At 41.7% G+C, this 16538-nt stretch overlaps 1 long non-coding RNA gene across 1 annotated transcript; it reads right to left on the bottom strand.

Moving 5' to 3' along the window:
* Window positions 1-2544: 2544 nt before the first annotated feature.
* Window positions 2545-12968, bottom strand: LOC119147670. Its single transcript, XR_005104108.1, has 3 exons — window positions 12869-12968; window positions 12243-12785; window positions 2545-11692 (listed from the first exon to the last, which is right to left on the bottom strand). It is a non-coding gene; the product is annotated as an uncharacterized LOC119147670 (long non-coding RNA).
* Window positions 12969-16538: the final 3570 nt, after the last annotated feature.

The following is a 16538-nucleotide window of genomic DNA, read 5'->3' as shown; positions in this document are numbered from 1 at the left end:
ACAGCCTGCTCGTTAACAGTATTCTCTCTCTTTAGTTCAAAGTACTCCAAATAAATACATTAATCAACAATAAAGCCTTCTACAAGCAAAGACTGAGAACAGGTTTCAACAAGAGTCTTTAGGTATTTAAGTCTCCATATATATTAAAGTTGCATCCAAAAGCTCTGTATTGATGTTTTCAATGCTAAGTCTAATGCCTCATTAACATTTTCTTTCAAATCACCTAATTTAATAATTTTTCCGCATTTGATTTACTGCCTGTCAGATATAATTGCACTTCTAAAAGGCAAAAAAAAAAAAAAGCAACATCTTGTCAATGGAGGAGATACATACACACTGAATGAAGCTCTTTACAAAAACATAAGTAGCAACAGATTATGTCTATGTGAAAATTAAAGCTACACTGGTATATTTATTTTTGCAATTCATTCAATTTTTGTTCCGGCAAAAGACTGAGTTAAAAGAGCATTTTATTTAACTGTAGGACAGCTTCAACGTGTATAGTACATGGCAATGCAAGCTTCTATGCATTTCTTAAGCTGCTGTCCTCTCTTGAAGAGACTACTCTGGAAATCAGTTTTCCATATTTCTCATTTAGTGCATGAGCTGATTTTAAAAATATAACTTACACATTTTTCTATTCACATCATAGTTTCAAATTCCTTTATTTCATCAACAAAAGGTAAGAGCAGTGAAAGCATTAGCTTCCTGGTTGCTACTTAGCAATATCAGACAGCTTGCCACCAACCCTTCACTGTTATAGTTCCATGCTAGATGGAGTATGCTAGTATGCTGGTTTCTTTAAAGGTCACTACTCCTTCTCTGCTAGAGACAAACTACGCTTGCAGAACTCAAGCTTCACTATGTAACCAAAACTCAAGAAACCTTAAGATTATTATTATCTCCTATGATTGTTAAGCTCAGCAAATTTATCACAGCATGTAAAATCATGAAAGAAACAAGAGACTCTTCCTTCAATCACAAAGGAAGGTCATGCTTTCTCCCAGAGGAAATCTTGTAGTGCCCTGTCTCCCAGGTTTCTCTCAACAGCAGACCCACCTCTTCTGGGAGAAAGCTCGGAGTCCTAGGAGGATCTTTGCACACATTAGGTCTTTCCAGGAAAGGAAATCAGCTATTTGCCAGAGAAATGCAAAGCCTGAAGAGTTCTGACTGGGATTCATTTTATTCAGCAATTTGGATAGGTTGTGACAATTATGTCATGAAAAGCATCTACATATTTATACCATATTTGCAAAAACATACATCTAGTCTTGGACTGTAAAATGGATGTACCGCTTCTAGCACACAACCTGAAGATTGAAAACCCTCAGCAGAAAAGATTCCAGGTACTACCTACACAGAAAGTCATAGCCCACAAAAGACTCAGCACTCCATTTAGTTCCTTTGAACCACAACCAGCCCGTGACAAGCAGCACTCTTCAGATGTTGGTATTGGCACTGTTGAACATCTTTGTTGGTGACATGGACAGTGGGATTGAGTGCACCCTCGGCAATTTTGCTGATGACACCAAGTTGTGCTGTGTGATTGACACACTGGAGGGAAGGGATGCCATCCAGAGGGACCTGGACAGGCTTGAGAGGTGGGCCCATGTAAACCTCATGAGGTTCAGCAAGGGCAAGTGCAAGGTCCCACACCTGGGTCAGGGCAATCCCAAGCACAAATACAGGCTGGGCAGAGAATGGATTGAGAGCAGCCCTGAGGAGAAAGACTTGAGGGTGCTGGCAGATGAGAAGCTCAACACAGCCCAACAATGTGCGCTTGCAGCCCAGAAAGCCAACAGAATCCTGGGCTGCATCAGAAGAAGTGTGGCCAGCAGGTCAAGGGAGATGATTCTGCCCCTCTGCTCTGGCGAGACCCCACCTGGAGCACTGCATTCAGATCCGACGCCCCCAACATAAGAAGGACATGGACCTGTTGGAACAAGTTCATAGGGGAGGGCCAGGAAGATGCTGAGAGGGCTGAAGCACCTCTCCTGTGCAGACAGACTGAGAGAGTTGGGGTTGTTCAGCCTGGAGAAGTGAAGGCTCCAGGGAGACCTTCTAGCAGCCTTCCAGTACCTAAAGGGGATTGACAAGAAAGCTGGAGAGGGACTTTTTACAGGGGCATGTGGTGAAAGGACAAGGGGTAATTGCTTTGCACTGAAAGAGGGTAGATTTAGATTAGATATTAGGAAGAAATTCTTTACTGTGAGGGTGGTGAAGAACTGGAACAGGTTGCCCATAGAAGGTGTGGATGCCCCATCCCTGGACATGTTCAAGGCCAGGCTGGATGGGGCTTTAAGCAACCTGGTGTAGCGGAAGGTGTCCTTGTTCATGGCAGGGGGGTTGAAACTAGATGGCTTTAAGGTCGCTTCCAACCCAAACCATTCTATGATTCTACGTTAATTGGAACGGTAAGGTTTTTTCCCCTGTATTTTTTGATGACAGAACCCTTCCCCCCCCCCCCCCCCCAAAAAAAAAAAATAAAAAAAATTACAGTAAAAAGTAATGGATAGTTGTCTAAGTTAGGAAAAGAAGATTCTCAAAGCAGCAGAGCATGAAGATCTTTCATGCTTTCCAATTGTCTTTTCATACTGTCTAGGCATTGTCTTATGGACTGATACTACATGTTAGAGTAGTAGAATATCCATGAAACAGAAAAATGCTTCTTTTATTTGTTCTTTTTCAATATCCTCATTTAACAGGACACACAACACTAGGGTACATTTCCAGTATTTTTAGAACAATATTGCCTTCTTTAAAAGAAGACCAGAAGAAAAATGATCTGCTGGCTGTTAGAGATTATCAGGTTTTAGCATTCATTACTTATTATCTCTTGGACTGATTTCCTGTACCCCTTTTACCACAGAAAGGGTAACTTAGGAATTATGTTCTTGTGTACAAAATTATAACTAATACATCTGCTCTCCCATTGTTTTTCTCCACAGATCTCAGTCCTCAGAAAAATTTCAATAAGGACACTCCAAGGATGAGTCGTGGTTCTTGGAATATGTTGTTAGTTCATTCTAGTTTTTAATCAGCTACTTCTAGGAATAATCAACAGTTCTACACTGCTCTGTTCCCTGTTGGCTGAATAATAGCTTCTAAACATACAAACAAAACCCACATCCGAATTTGAGACACCAAATTTATTGTTCCGACCACAGTGAAAGGGATGCTAATAGTCACAAGCTAACACCCAGTGTGTCTTCCTGTCCTAAGTAAAAGACAACACATGAAGCCTGGCGGGCATCCAATTCTTTAAATTAAAAAGAAGGAGGAAAGAAAAAAAACAAAAACCACCAGACAGACTGTGGAACTAAGCAGCAGGAAACAGAGGGGAATGAATCTTGAAAAGTTGTAATGGTCTTTAACTACATTTTTTTTTCCTATTCACATCAGAAATGGCAAACAGATTGCAGTAAACAAGGGACTAACATTGCTGCAGAAAACTTAAGGTTTGACATCTAACTGCAGCATAGTACAGCTTTAGAACAGTTTTCCCAGGAAGGATGTGGAAATTGTATCGACAAACAATAACCATACTTCTGTGAAGACTTAAACAGGACTATAACTTTCACAGGTTGTTACTTTCTCTGAATTCAATGAGAGTATTTGCATGTGAAAGTTTAAGTATCCCAAAGTCAATAGTCTCTATTCTCCCAAGCCATGTCCAGAGCAGGAAAACCACAATCAGCAGTCCAAATTATTTAAAACACATGCACCTGCCCCAAACTGTTACCATTTACTTACATTAATATGTTGCAATTTAACAAAAGAGGAGAGTTACATCATCAACTTAATTTAATAATTTCCAATTATTTTATTTTTCAGAAGTCCTACTTTCAGAAGAGCAGAACAGCTGGCCTCATGCCCCAGTGATAATGGCAAAACATCCACAGAAAACCCACTCAAAAATACAGCAGTAATTGTGTCAGAAACAGAATATTAATTTGCAAGAAAATTGTGCGGGTTTTAGTGCTGAAGCCAAAGACATCAGTTAAACTTATAAGGACACTTTCAGAGCTTAAGCTGACATGTATAAGCAATTTATCAAACAACTCTCAAGTCACAGGAGCAAAATGCTCTCTACAACCAGCGTAAGAACTCCTTAGAAAAATCAATTTGGTTCCTAATAAGGTAGAAAATCTCCACAGTTATTTTAAGATGGACAGGTGAACTGGGAGAAGAAGGGGAAAAAGCCTACCCCCAATTATTTCAGTAAATAGGTCCAGTAAAAATTGTGTCTTGAAAAAATTGCCTGGAAGTCTCAGCAGAAAAGAGGGTGTTAGAAGGAAACAGTCAACATTCAGGATCTTAGAAAACTTATTATCAGAAGGTATAGTGATAGCAGGCTTCCTAAGTTTACATGCTTACCTTTTCTCCTCCCACGAGTTCTGTAGTTGTACAGGCCCCTCCATAAGGAGATAAAATGTGTCTCAAAAGCTTAAAATGGGTTATTTTTCCCCTTCTCTTCATCTTTGCATCATATGATCATTTGCATACAGACAACCTAGTTCTGGAGCATCCCGTCACCATATTTCAAACAATATCAAGGCTATATTTATGCAAACAGTTTGAAAAATAAGCCTTTTTGAGTTTCACCACTCAACTGGAGGATGACCAGAAGCACATTGCACTGACTAAAATTTCCAAGTGCTCATTAACACTATAATGAAAAAATACAATTGCTACTGCTCCTAACTTCTTATGCTATTTATTGGGTTGCACTGTGCAATGCCTAGAGATTTTGATAAGGGCAGTATATAAAACTATTAGCTCCTCTGCTCCATGTTGAGTTATGTAGTGCTATCCCAGCAGGATAATATTTTCCCCATATAAAAATATATCTGTAAAAATAAATCAGTATTTATTATATAACCACAAGTAAATGCTTCAGCACAAGGAGAGTATTAGTTATGTTGTATGTTAATGAATCTGAATATGCTTTTCCAAACAGTATTTCCTACAACTGTTTTTCATGGTTTTTTCCATACTCATTACGCAAATGCCATTTTGCCTAACATAATGCCAAGCCACTCCAGTTGCCAGCAACAGCTGCACTCGCAGCGCCATCCTCTAAGCAAAACCAGCTTTACAAATGCCGCAGTGCTGCTCTCTCATTGCTATCTGTGGTAGAATAGTTATGAAAGATTGCAGGTGAAACCACACTTTCTGCAAAAATAAAAGCTCCAAACCCTTCACAGTGTTAAGCATGACACTGTCTGATGTTGCCCATCTGAAACCTGCATCTTCCACCCTACAGTAGCTGTGCTACCAACTGAGCCTTCGGAGAAGGTTGCTGCTGCAGCCATACTTCAGCATAGTTGTCAGGTACTGTTATCTAATGACCAAGACCTAATAACACAACAAACAACGTGAAGAATTATCTTCATTAACCAGTTGTGATTGCCAGCAGAGACACACGTTAAGGAAGCATGGTTAATGCAGATGACTCTCCAGGAGAGCAGACACTATGGACCTTTTGCTAATGCAATGAGTTGCAGTCAATACCACCCAGTAAAGTGCTCAAGGCATCTGCACTTCAGGAAGCTGGGAGCAGTTTCATAGCTTTTCTGTGATTTAGTGCTCTGTACCAGCATGCCAATCTGAGCGGTTCTCTGTGTAAGAGCCTTCATCTGCCCTTTCCTTCTGTGTGCAGGTCATTTCCTTGCAGGCAGGCAGGATTATTTAGCTATTATGTGTGGCAAAATGATTGAAAGCCCAAGAGACCTACTTTTAGCAGGTCAGCCCCAGTGTTGCAAGGGGTGCCCATAGGGATTCACATGCAAATAGCTTTAGAAATGACTGATAGGGATGGAGAGGGGGAAGGGAGGAATTGCTGTTGACATGGCAAGGTCCCACATATGCATGAGAAAGACAGCACAAGTATTAACACACGTTTAGACCTCAGCATTATTCATACCCATCACCTCTCGCTGTCGTAGGAAAGCAAACCGCAATCAGTGATTCAGCAACACCGGCCCTCTAGCACAGGCTCTCCTGCTGAACGCAAATGCAAACAAACAATGAGTAATTTCAGTTCAGCTTTGTGCTTATCCTCCTTGGGAGAGAAACTGGCTGTTCCACTCACACAGCATAAGTGAAATATTTTCTTCAGTTCAACACTTAGGAGCGCAACCAAAACTCTTAAATTATCCTGCTCTCGGTACAGCTGCCGTTCACAGCTACGGTGACACAAGGATGAACAAGCACATGATACTGTTTTGGAGAGACAGCCACTTAAAGAACATCATTTCAGTCAATTTTCTTTACTTACAGCAGACATACCTTGAAATCCTTTCAGGTCTATCATTAACAAACGTTAAAACTTTAGGATAAACCTTGACCACAGATATGGTGGGGGATTTCCCACCCTTTTGGCTGATTTAATAAATACCTGTGGCGGGAAAAATCAAACACATTTGCTGCCAAATGCCTACAAGGAGCAGAGGACATTGGATCAGAAGGAGGTGCAAAGGAGGCAAAAGGCAAGGACTGGTGAGGAATCCTTAACTAGAGATAACATTTATGCTTTTTTTCCACAGCAGTATTTGATTAAATAATCCACACAAGTAACATGATACATTATCAGTCATTTGAAGTCTTTAGAAAGAGACATCTAGTGTTAAGTACAACGTGCCTGCCAGATTTCAGCCAGAAGAGATGGCTATAGGAAATACAGGGTGACATTTTCTAGATGATCATAATGGTCTGACTAGCATTCACGCTTCTGAACCTCTCCTGCATCCCATGGGAAAGTCTAGTCTTTATGCAGGAGTCACAAAGCTGCTAAGGAAGATAGTTTTCCTTTGGCATTTTGCAGCCTCTCCCTCTGCCTCCTTGATTGAGCAGCTGTTAGTGTTAAACCAGAGGGACAGTACAGTAAAATTCAGCTTTGGGAGGCATGCAGGAAAACAAAGTGAGAAGTATGCAAGAGGGCTCTGGGAAGGACAGAGTGAAATTAATTAGCATTTGGATATCCAGAAGGGAAGCTGTAAGTATTACACTAACCGTGTATCTTCAGTTTACCACACTAACAAAACTTCATCAAAACCCCGTGATCTGTTAGACCCCATTTCTATTGCAACAGTTTCAAAATGGAAATTTAGAAGAGAACAAGGGGGGACAAGGGGACGAACACACAACAAGATGACAGGGACAACACAACACAACACTTGCCATATTTGATTAGGAATAAAAACAAATTATGCCAGAGAGATATGATATCATTTTTCAAACTAAAAGAAGGCAAGAAGCAATTATTTTCCCATGGCTGCTAGAAAAAAGAAAACAAGAATTTTAGCTTAATTTGCAACAACTAGCACAGCTTAAATAGCAGCGAAAATGCTGAAAGCACTGAGAAAGAGATGAAACACAAAGTTAGACTAGCTAGGGAGACTGGAAAATCCTCCCCGGAGGTTTTCAAGAGCAGACACTAGCAGAACATGGGTTAGGGAGGGCCAAGTACACTTGACCTCACATCAGCACAGAGGCACAGATAACTGGCTCCTGGGACTCCCTCCAGCCCACAGCTCCAGACTTTGTATAAGGACAGAGAATAGAAACAGTCTTATCTGAAGAACAAAGCAAGTTTCGGTTCTTCCTTTTTCTTCAAGGGAACACATATATGCCCGTCTCTGCAACCAAGATATCTCATAAAGCAGTCACCAAACTACACGCCTATTTCCAATGTTGTTGCTGAAGAAGGGAATGGAAATTTCTGCTATGATTTGAAGTCATTGTTCACCAGAAACTCCTGCTCAATTACAAAAAGCTTCAGTGCACACTCATACTGTAAACTTCAATTCTTTTTCACAAACAATGCAGAGAAACCCTGGGAAGGCATCAAGTAATTTGTCTTCAGTAAGGGTTTAGCTCATGTACAAGGTCTGGTGAAGAAGAAAAAAAAAAAAAGAAAAAAGTCAGTTTCAGACTTCCTTCATTGTATAGTAGGGTTGGCCCAAGAGATACTGCAGCTGCCCCAGGACTGGCGTTTGTTCTCTGAGGAGATAAAGATGAGAGTTAAACAGGGAAGGGGGACACTGACAACAACAACAAAAATTTAAGTTAATTTAACCTCTTTAATGAAGTTAATGACATGTCTGCTATATATTTAAAAAAAAAAATCCAACCAAACTCTTTATCCTGCAAATAGCAAGGAAGGAGAAACAGAAATAGTTTACATTACCCTGACCAGCTGGATTGGGGAGGGAACTGTTCAGGCCCATAGTGAAGAAAACCAGACTTTATACTGAGGCCACTACTTGTAAGCAGAACAAGGTATCAAAGTCAGTCCCCTTCTGTCTTTTACAGACTTCATTTTGAAGTAACACACCCCCTTTGGCTTACCTAGAGAGGTATCCTGTGGACACCTGTTGCTATTTGCATAGCATTTCCAATCACTACTCCATTCCCAAAATGGACTCTTTTTTCCTATCAACCAAACCAGACTTTTCAAGTTATCCTTCCCCAAAAGGACTTAATATCAAACACATCTAAAGTTCTTCAGCAAAGCTTTCACATTCTTTTTTTTCCTTGTATCAGGGTCACCAAAAACATTTGCTTTCCTTTCTCTGGTTGCTGTTGCAAGCGGAGTTCCCAGAGCTTTGCTGAAGAATTAGGCAAGCATTACCTGTTGGTTTCATGCCTTTTCTTACCATTTTTCTTCTGCCTTGACCTCCTGCCCTGCCACACACAGCTGACATGCATCTCTCTTGTCATTTCAGCTCCAGACCACCTCATTTGCCCACGTTAAGTCAGCCCTTCCAAAAAGGTCCCTCACCTTCCATGTACTGCTACAGCTTCAGTCCAACCTCATGCCTTTCCCATCACTGGCACAAAGCACAACAAACCTGTGCAAGTCCAAAAATCACAATAGTCTGCTTGTGCCTACACCTCTATATTAAGTATGTATTTTATATATATTACATATGCAAACTTCTATAATTTAACTTGTTTTCCTTGGTTTCTAGTAATTTAAGAAGTCCTAGAGTAATATTTTTTAGGATTCCCTCTGCAATAAGACAGTTTTTTAATAAAATGAAAACAACTGAACAAACCAAAAACCCAAACCACACCACATACAAAAACCTACCCACCTCCAAGATTTCTAGCTTCTGATCTTTGTGCTTTAAGAACTTTATGAACACACTCCAATGTTAGTAGCTTATTTAGGTCACCTAAATCACTATAATCACTAAAACATTTGTATTTGCAGGAAAACAGCTTCTGTATGAAAATGGGCTTCTACACTGATGTGAAAACGGCCCTGCTAGGCAGAAGGTACACTCTGTGATTTGTTTTCAGTGTGGGAAGCACTAGGGAAGTCATTGCTCTGAGAAGGAGAGCTCTGCTCTGACCCAAATGGCATCAGCTGTTCCAGCCTTAAAAAGTGGAAAGGTCAATGACCTGGTAGGAAGAGTGCTAGAACAAATGCCATGAATAACTAATTGATCAAGAAATTTACAGCAGGGGAATGAAGAATGCTGAATATACACTCAAAATCTCCTGTTTCCATGCAAAGGAAGACCGCACTCTCTTAATCAAGAGCTCCCTTTAACAAAGGCAAGATTTAGGATGAAGCACTTCCACCTCTCACAAGTACCCCCAAAATCTTTGTAGTTCAATTAAATGGGGGCAGGAGGATTAAAAGTTACTCATTAGAAATTAAAAAAATATTTTATTTCTGCACGCCTCTCTAGCCCATCTCTGTTATCAGTACTTGGGTTGTATAAGGTTTTTATTTTTAACCATAAGCCTCAGGGGGCGAGCAATGCTTTCAGAGTGATGGGCAAATGGCATCCCATTCCTAAGGGAGTGGCCACGTCTCCTAAACAGGGTTCTGGATCATTCAGTACCCAGCCCTATAATTAATAGGGAAAAGAGGTGAAAGACTGTCTCTTCTACGCAAGCCAGTCGAGGAACCGGTAACTTACGACTCCTGCATTCAGCAAGGGTTTCTGTTGACAGGCATTAACCAGGTCCTCCTTGGCACGCAGGCATGACTGCAAGGATCGTGCCTCAACTCGAACAGAGGATTGCCAACAGTAAGCTGGCAACTCAGGATTAATTTATTTACAACTACACCTCTCTGGAAGCAAATAAAAAGACAACTGCTTCAGTGAACACTGCTTCAATTGAGATCAGTAGGCCCTTGTTATGCAGAGAGGCTTGCAAAGCCACACAGCAAAAATAAAAGCACGCACATTCCTTTACTGTGCCAGCAGTGATTACAAATAAGTGTCACACACACACCCCTGAATAACAGTTGGTCTTCTGAGTCTGAACTGCTGCCAATTACTACATTCTGAATTAAATCGGCAGAGTTTCACCTATTTGCTGTACAAACTACACTCAGTTTCACACATAAGACTTATGCGAGACCTGGGCTCCACAGCCCCTCACGCTTCACACTTCTAGCAGCGATCCAAATGCTTGAATGAGCTGGTATGGCCAAAATATCACTCCTGATCATTTCAAAAGTGCTTTTTGAACGGAGGTGTCAAGGGCAAGGCTTAAACCCCGTTTTTCTGAAATCTTGTGTTTCTGGCATGGGGCATGGCACGTGGGCTTCTGCTTTGGTCCCAGCCATGGTGCTGCCAGGAGGCTGGTGCAGGAGGCAGCCAGCACGCCCTGCTGCACTGGATGCGGAGTTGTTTACACCTAGTACACCAGGTCTGGTGATTTTGCAGCAAGTGGAGGAACATGCAGTATTTTCCTTTAGGCCTCAGCTCCTACACATGGCAGAGAAGAAAAAATACCACCAAACCTCTGACACTGTATTTCAGGTTTACTGCCCAGCGTTCAAGTTAGGGAGGTGCACTAAAACAATGCAAAGCTCTCAGGTTTCAAACAGTACAATTGCAAGACAAAAGCCAAGCCTTGCGCTAATTACACGTTCACCTGACTCCGGAAGCTGGAACTTTAAGGACAAAATCCAAACCACCCGTGACTCAGCAGCACAAGCATCTGCCTCCTGCGCAGCGCTGCACTGCCCGGCATCAGCTGGGCTTCGTCCGCACCCTGCGCTTCCTGCCCCTTCCAGTAAACACCCGCAGTCCGCTCCTGCGCCCTTAGGGGAAAGCTTAACCTTAGCCAATGACACAAAACCAAAAAGGCACATTTTGTTTGCTAGGCCAAGTGTTTGCCCGGTGCTAGGCTGTTCGTTTCTGTGGGCTTTATAGTCTCTCATTCTTAAACTCAGAAAGTGTTATTTCTGTTAGCAGAGAACAGCATCTAGCAGCAACAATAACACCTCATGCAGGGGACAAGTAGCTCTTCTGACAGGCCAACTAACATGAAAACAAGTAATAAATTAGCTGCAAAATGGAGTCCCTCTGGATGCAGTGCCTGAGAACATTTGCTTTGTAATTTATTTTGCTAATATATACAGAATTATTTAACCTTCAAGTCTAAGAAGTGAGGTTATTTGTTTGCAACAGACTTCTCATTACACCTGTCTTGATTTTTTACAATGCAAAGATCCTGAGGTCTTAATTCATTAATTCTTGCTCACGTATCTCATGTCAGCAATCTGGAAAGCATGGTCAGGTACAGAGTCCATGGATCCCATATGAATGCAAAGAATAGCAGAAATCACAGGCAGCTCAGATTGCACATTTTCATGAAATCCCCAACTCAGTCTTTTCTTCAGTCACAGCTCCTCTGTATTCTCCCTTGGGGTTTTGAGCTGCAGAGCAGAAAGGAGGGGGATTAAAAAAAAAAAATAAAATTTCTCCAAGCTACCATCCCAGCACCTTAATAAAAAGGAATAAACCAATATAAAGAAAATAGAAAGTAAACACAATTCAATGAAGTTTGCAAAAACTTTTCAGTTTGAACCTCAGGGGCTTGTTTGTTTGCATTCATATTTTATAAATAGTTGGCAAAGTAAGTTTGCCGGTGGGGACATTCAGAGTAAATTAAAAGCAAACATTGAAGATCTTTCACAAGAAAGAAATTTTGATGCAGTAAAACTAGTATATATAGTATTTCTTATAGTTACCTAATCCAAAACTGAAGTCACAGGCTACATGAAAAGTCCTGATGAAAAGGACAATGAAAGAAAGTGAAGCGTTTTTTCAGCAATATTCTCTAACACTGAAAACTTTTGACCAGCTACCCCCATGATTTATGTATCTGATCATAACAGCTCAGTTTTCAAATATCAAAGGCTTTCAGCTCATTCCTAGTGAAGCAGCAGCAGACTAAAGCCTTTTCTATAAAGTCAGAGAAAATACCTTTGAGAATAGATGATCTTTTTCTGGAAAGCTGCTCAGGGAGCTATCTCACAGAAGAAGCCCCTTACTTTGAGGCTTGCAGTCCAGGCTCCATGCAGCCAGAAGCAGATCAAAACCAGTTACCAATAGGACTCGTGGAAGCAATGATTACTGTTTTCTGGGGCTGGGCCATCCACAGTAGTATTGTTAAGGACCAGGTGGGAGACAAGACAGAGTGGAAACAAAGTGCTGCAGCACAGCCCTGCTCAGGTCCTCCAGCCAGAAATTTTCACCCGTGTGTCCCTTCCCACCCCCTCTCTCTTTCCCTGCATAAGAAATGGATGGAAGGATTAAGCCAGTGAGCTCTTTCCTAGCTGCAGGGATCATTACAAGAGGTAGCACACCGTCGGCAGGCTCCAGCACAGGGCAGACAGAAAGGGGATGCAATACTGGGACCACATCAGGAAGCTCATACAACCGCACTGTCTGAAAGGTGCCATCCACAGATCACTTCAGTCACACCAGAACTTCTCACCACTACCAATTCGTCACTAGGAAGTTTGCCTGAAACACAGGGAAAGGCTTTTCAGCAAAACCCCACTGGAGTGACACTATCAGCAGAGGCAACCTGAAAGGTGCACACTGACCTCTGAACTTTCAGTACTGTCACCCTGACCCTATGATCCTACTCAGGCAACTTAGCAAACCACAACCTTGATGTGGCTATCAAAAAAACCCAATACTACATGTTTGTAACTTTTTTGAAAATAAACAGCTTCCTATCAGTATTAAATTGAAGACAAGTTTCTATGGCAAGAGCTGCTCTGAAAAAAAACAAATTCTTTATCAAATGAAAACATTTTTCAGGCACACCCAAAGACACTGCAGAAGAAAACCCTACTTACCTCCACCGCTTTTGCGGGAAGCCAAACTCAAAACCAGAAAATGACTCTATGAAGCTATAAGATACCCATAGCCCATACAAATTGCAAGTAGGTGAGAATATTGTTCAGCCTCTTGAGTTTTCCAGGTAGCAGAAAACTACTAAAGTTATGCAAATCATTTTGGAGTTGCCCTTGGTATAAATTTATCCTCATTATAGTACTGCTGTGTTTCGGTTTCTAATTCCATTCAGCTCTATTAATAAATTCTCTTCAGAGACCTTGACTTTCCACAGAAAATTAACTGAAAGATACTATGCATTCATACACTTGATAGCATGTGTGCATACATATGTGAAGTAATGCGTGCTGAGATCCTGCAAAAAAATAGGAACAAGTGAGTCTGGAAATAGAAGGATATTTATGTTTCAGTCAGTTTGCAGTCAGTTTGAGACAGAATGAAGGATAAAAAGTTTGCTAAAATATAATTTTATATATCCAATTAATTGGGGTGTGTGTTCATTTTGCTCTTTGAAATGGCCCTCAAAAGTGATCTTGCAGAAGCTACAAGCACCGTCATTGACATTCACAAAAACAATTAAGTGGGCAAGGAATTACTACCCTACCTCCCCACAAAAAAAACCAAACACATACACAAAACAACCAACACACACCCCGATTTTTTTAGGAAAGCCTAGACCTGTTGAGTAAAAGTTTTCCAGTATAAGAGAACGTGAAATCACCAGGTACAGCTATGCCATTGTTTAACCCCCACCAGCAACTGAGCACCACAGACCCTCGCTCACTCCCTGCCCCCCTACAGCAGGATGGGGGGGGGGGGGAGGGGGGCAGGGGGAGAGAATCAGAAGGGTAAAAGTGAGAAAACTTATGGGTTGAGGTAAGAGCAGTTTAATAATAAAAATAAATTAATAATAAATTGTAGTAAAAAGGAAAATAACAGAGAGAAATAAAGCTCAAGACAGACAAGTGATGCAAATGAAAACAATAGCTCACCACCCACTGACCGATGCTCAGCCAGTGCCTGAGCAGCACACACACACACACCAAGTTTTATTGCTGAGCATGATGAACACAGTATGAGATATGCCTTTGGTCAGCTGGGGTCACCTGTCCCGGCCGTGTCCCCTCCCAGCTGCTGTGCCGCCCCAGCCCACCCGCTGGTGGGTGGGGTGAGGAGCAGAGAAGCCCCTGGCTCTGTGGGAGCGCTGCTCAGCGGGGACTGGAACATCCCTGAATTACCAACCCTGTTTCCAGCCCAAATCCAAAACATAGCCCCATACTAGCCACTCTGAAGGAAACGAACCTACCCCAGCCAAAATCAGCACAAACTATCCAGTAAAAACTAAGACAGCTGGGTCTCAAGGACAATCTCTACACACCTCACCTCCCTAGACATATTCCTGCATATTTCATGAAACTGCCTCCCTCTAACACATATATAAACACACAAAGCTAGTTAACATTCAAATTACATCCACTGCCAAGAATTCAGCTATCTGTACTTCCCCTAATTTTACTTTTCTAGTTGCTATACCAAGGAGGCAGACCTGTAACCACAAAAAAACCAAAACAACAAACCCACAAATCCCCCTTTGACCTTCAAGCCATTCTTTGAATCTGACACTGAAGAACACATTCTGCAAGCAGGTGGGGACTTTGGCTGACACAAGCTTACCCCAAATAGACCATCTTCAGTTGTAAGGAACACCTGCCTCACACCTGCATCATGTGGGAGGCAGTGCCCTTAGGAAAGCAAACAGGGCAACAGGGGAAAGTGAAAAAGGAACCTGTGAGCAGACATTTACAATAAGAGCAATGATTTTTCCTCCTGAGCTGCGAGGAGTATTACCATAGTTTTTATATCTTCCCCTAGTTATCTGCCATCAGCTACCGTCCACCTAAAATACATAAAAGAAAAGCAAGCAGACATACCCTAATAAGCAGCCCTCACCCAAAACAGAGACACCCTGGGAGCAGGGATCAAACAGAGATCAACAGACAGTACATGGGGTGAAGAGGCTGAGGGTCACAGCTTTCAGAGGCAGCAACTTGAGGAGAAGGAAGAGGGAAAATAGGAAGAAAGAAGAAAATACCTGATCATTATTCAGCAACACTAAACGGCAGCCAACAGTTTCTGAGGCTACCCACAGAACTCCAGAGAGCTCTCCCCCAAGACTGACAAGTGCTGCCCCAAGCCAGTAGACATGAGGTCTGACTAGCTACTTGTGCTGATGGAGATGTCTGAAGTCCCCTCGCCTCCAAGTGACTAACAACAACAAAAAAGTTGTTTAATGGCAACAGCCTGCATCTGGAAATGCTTTGCCTGATCATCACCCGCAATCTGTGGCACTGGGCCATACAGCACGGTCTTTGAAAGGAAAGCATGCATTGCTTTCCTCAAATACCGACCGCCTGCTTTACAGAGGCAGACCAGCTTTTTGTTTGTTTGTTCTATCCTTGCCTCTACACTCCAGTGAAATTGAGATAACTTTTATTATACCCATAACTCTATAGAAAACTTCTTTTGCAACAACCTAACTCCTTCCATGAGCAGATTTCCCACCAGCAGACACCTATAGCCCATTGTTAGAGAAGAGTGCATTGTCACAACAGACAGGTAGAGTTTGACCTACCCATTTACTATTTTATTCTTCAGAATGTATCTTAAAATAATAGATGGATATCACATTCCTGTTGTATACTGTACTGTTTACACTGTGCCAAGCAACAAGAAGCTCATGTTGAATTTATGACAGTATAATTAGCTGTAGTTTCAAATTTGTGAGGATATGTAACCTAGCTATAACATTGTAACAGCTGCAGGAAAGCAGAATTACACCGAGTAGGACTCATCCCTCAAACTAAATCCTGTTCATAGACAACAGACAGTAAATAGATGTCCCTCAATTTTGGTTTGTGATGAAAAATTGATAACCGCTAACCTGTAGATTAAGTCCCCACAACTTCACTTTTCAAAGACACAAGTTTTTTTAAGTTCAAACTCCAGAGCCTTTCCTGCCTACCTTCAATCCTCCCCACCTGCCCCCAGCAGGGAGAGGTTTGAGCATCAGTCTGCACAGTTCACCTGCATATTAATAGCAGTCAGGGCTGGGATCAAGAGCTGAGTATATTTGTGACCAAATAGCCAAAACAGATATTTATACTTCATTTTTTGTGCCTCCACATTCCACAGGTGCATTTTGCTATCATGGCAAACCAGTGTATCCTTATTTTTCTCAACATTAAGGAATAACAGTAAGATCCTTAGTTGGTCATAATTGATGCATTTCTGAAGAAAATCATGACTCTTCCTTTCAGGCTAAAGCTGTTAAAGAAACCAAAATTAATGGTAGATGTATGGTCCAGTCCTTCCTAAAGTCAGGGAAAGGACCTTGCTCACATCAGTCACTTTAGA

The sequence above is a fragment of the Falco rusticolus genome, chromosome 4, assembly GCF_015220075.1.
Source record: "Falco rusticolus isolate bFalRus1 chromosome 4, bFalRus1.pri, whole genome shotgun sequence".
NCBI lineage: Eukaryota > Metazoa > Chordata > Aves > Falconiformes > Falconidae > Falco > Falco rusticolus.
The sequence above is the reverse complement of the archived record's forward strand: the minus strand, read 5'-3'. Positions and strand labels throughout refer to the sequence as shown.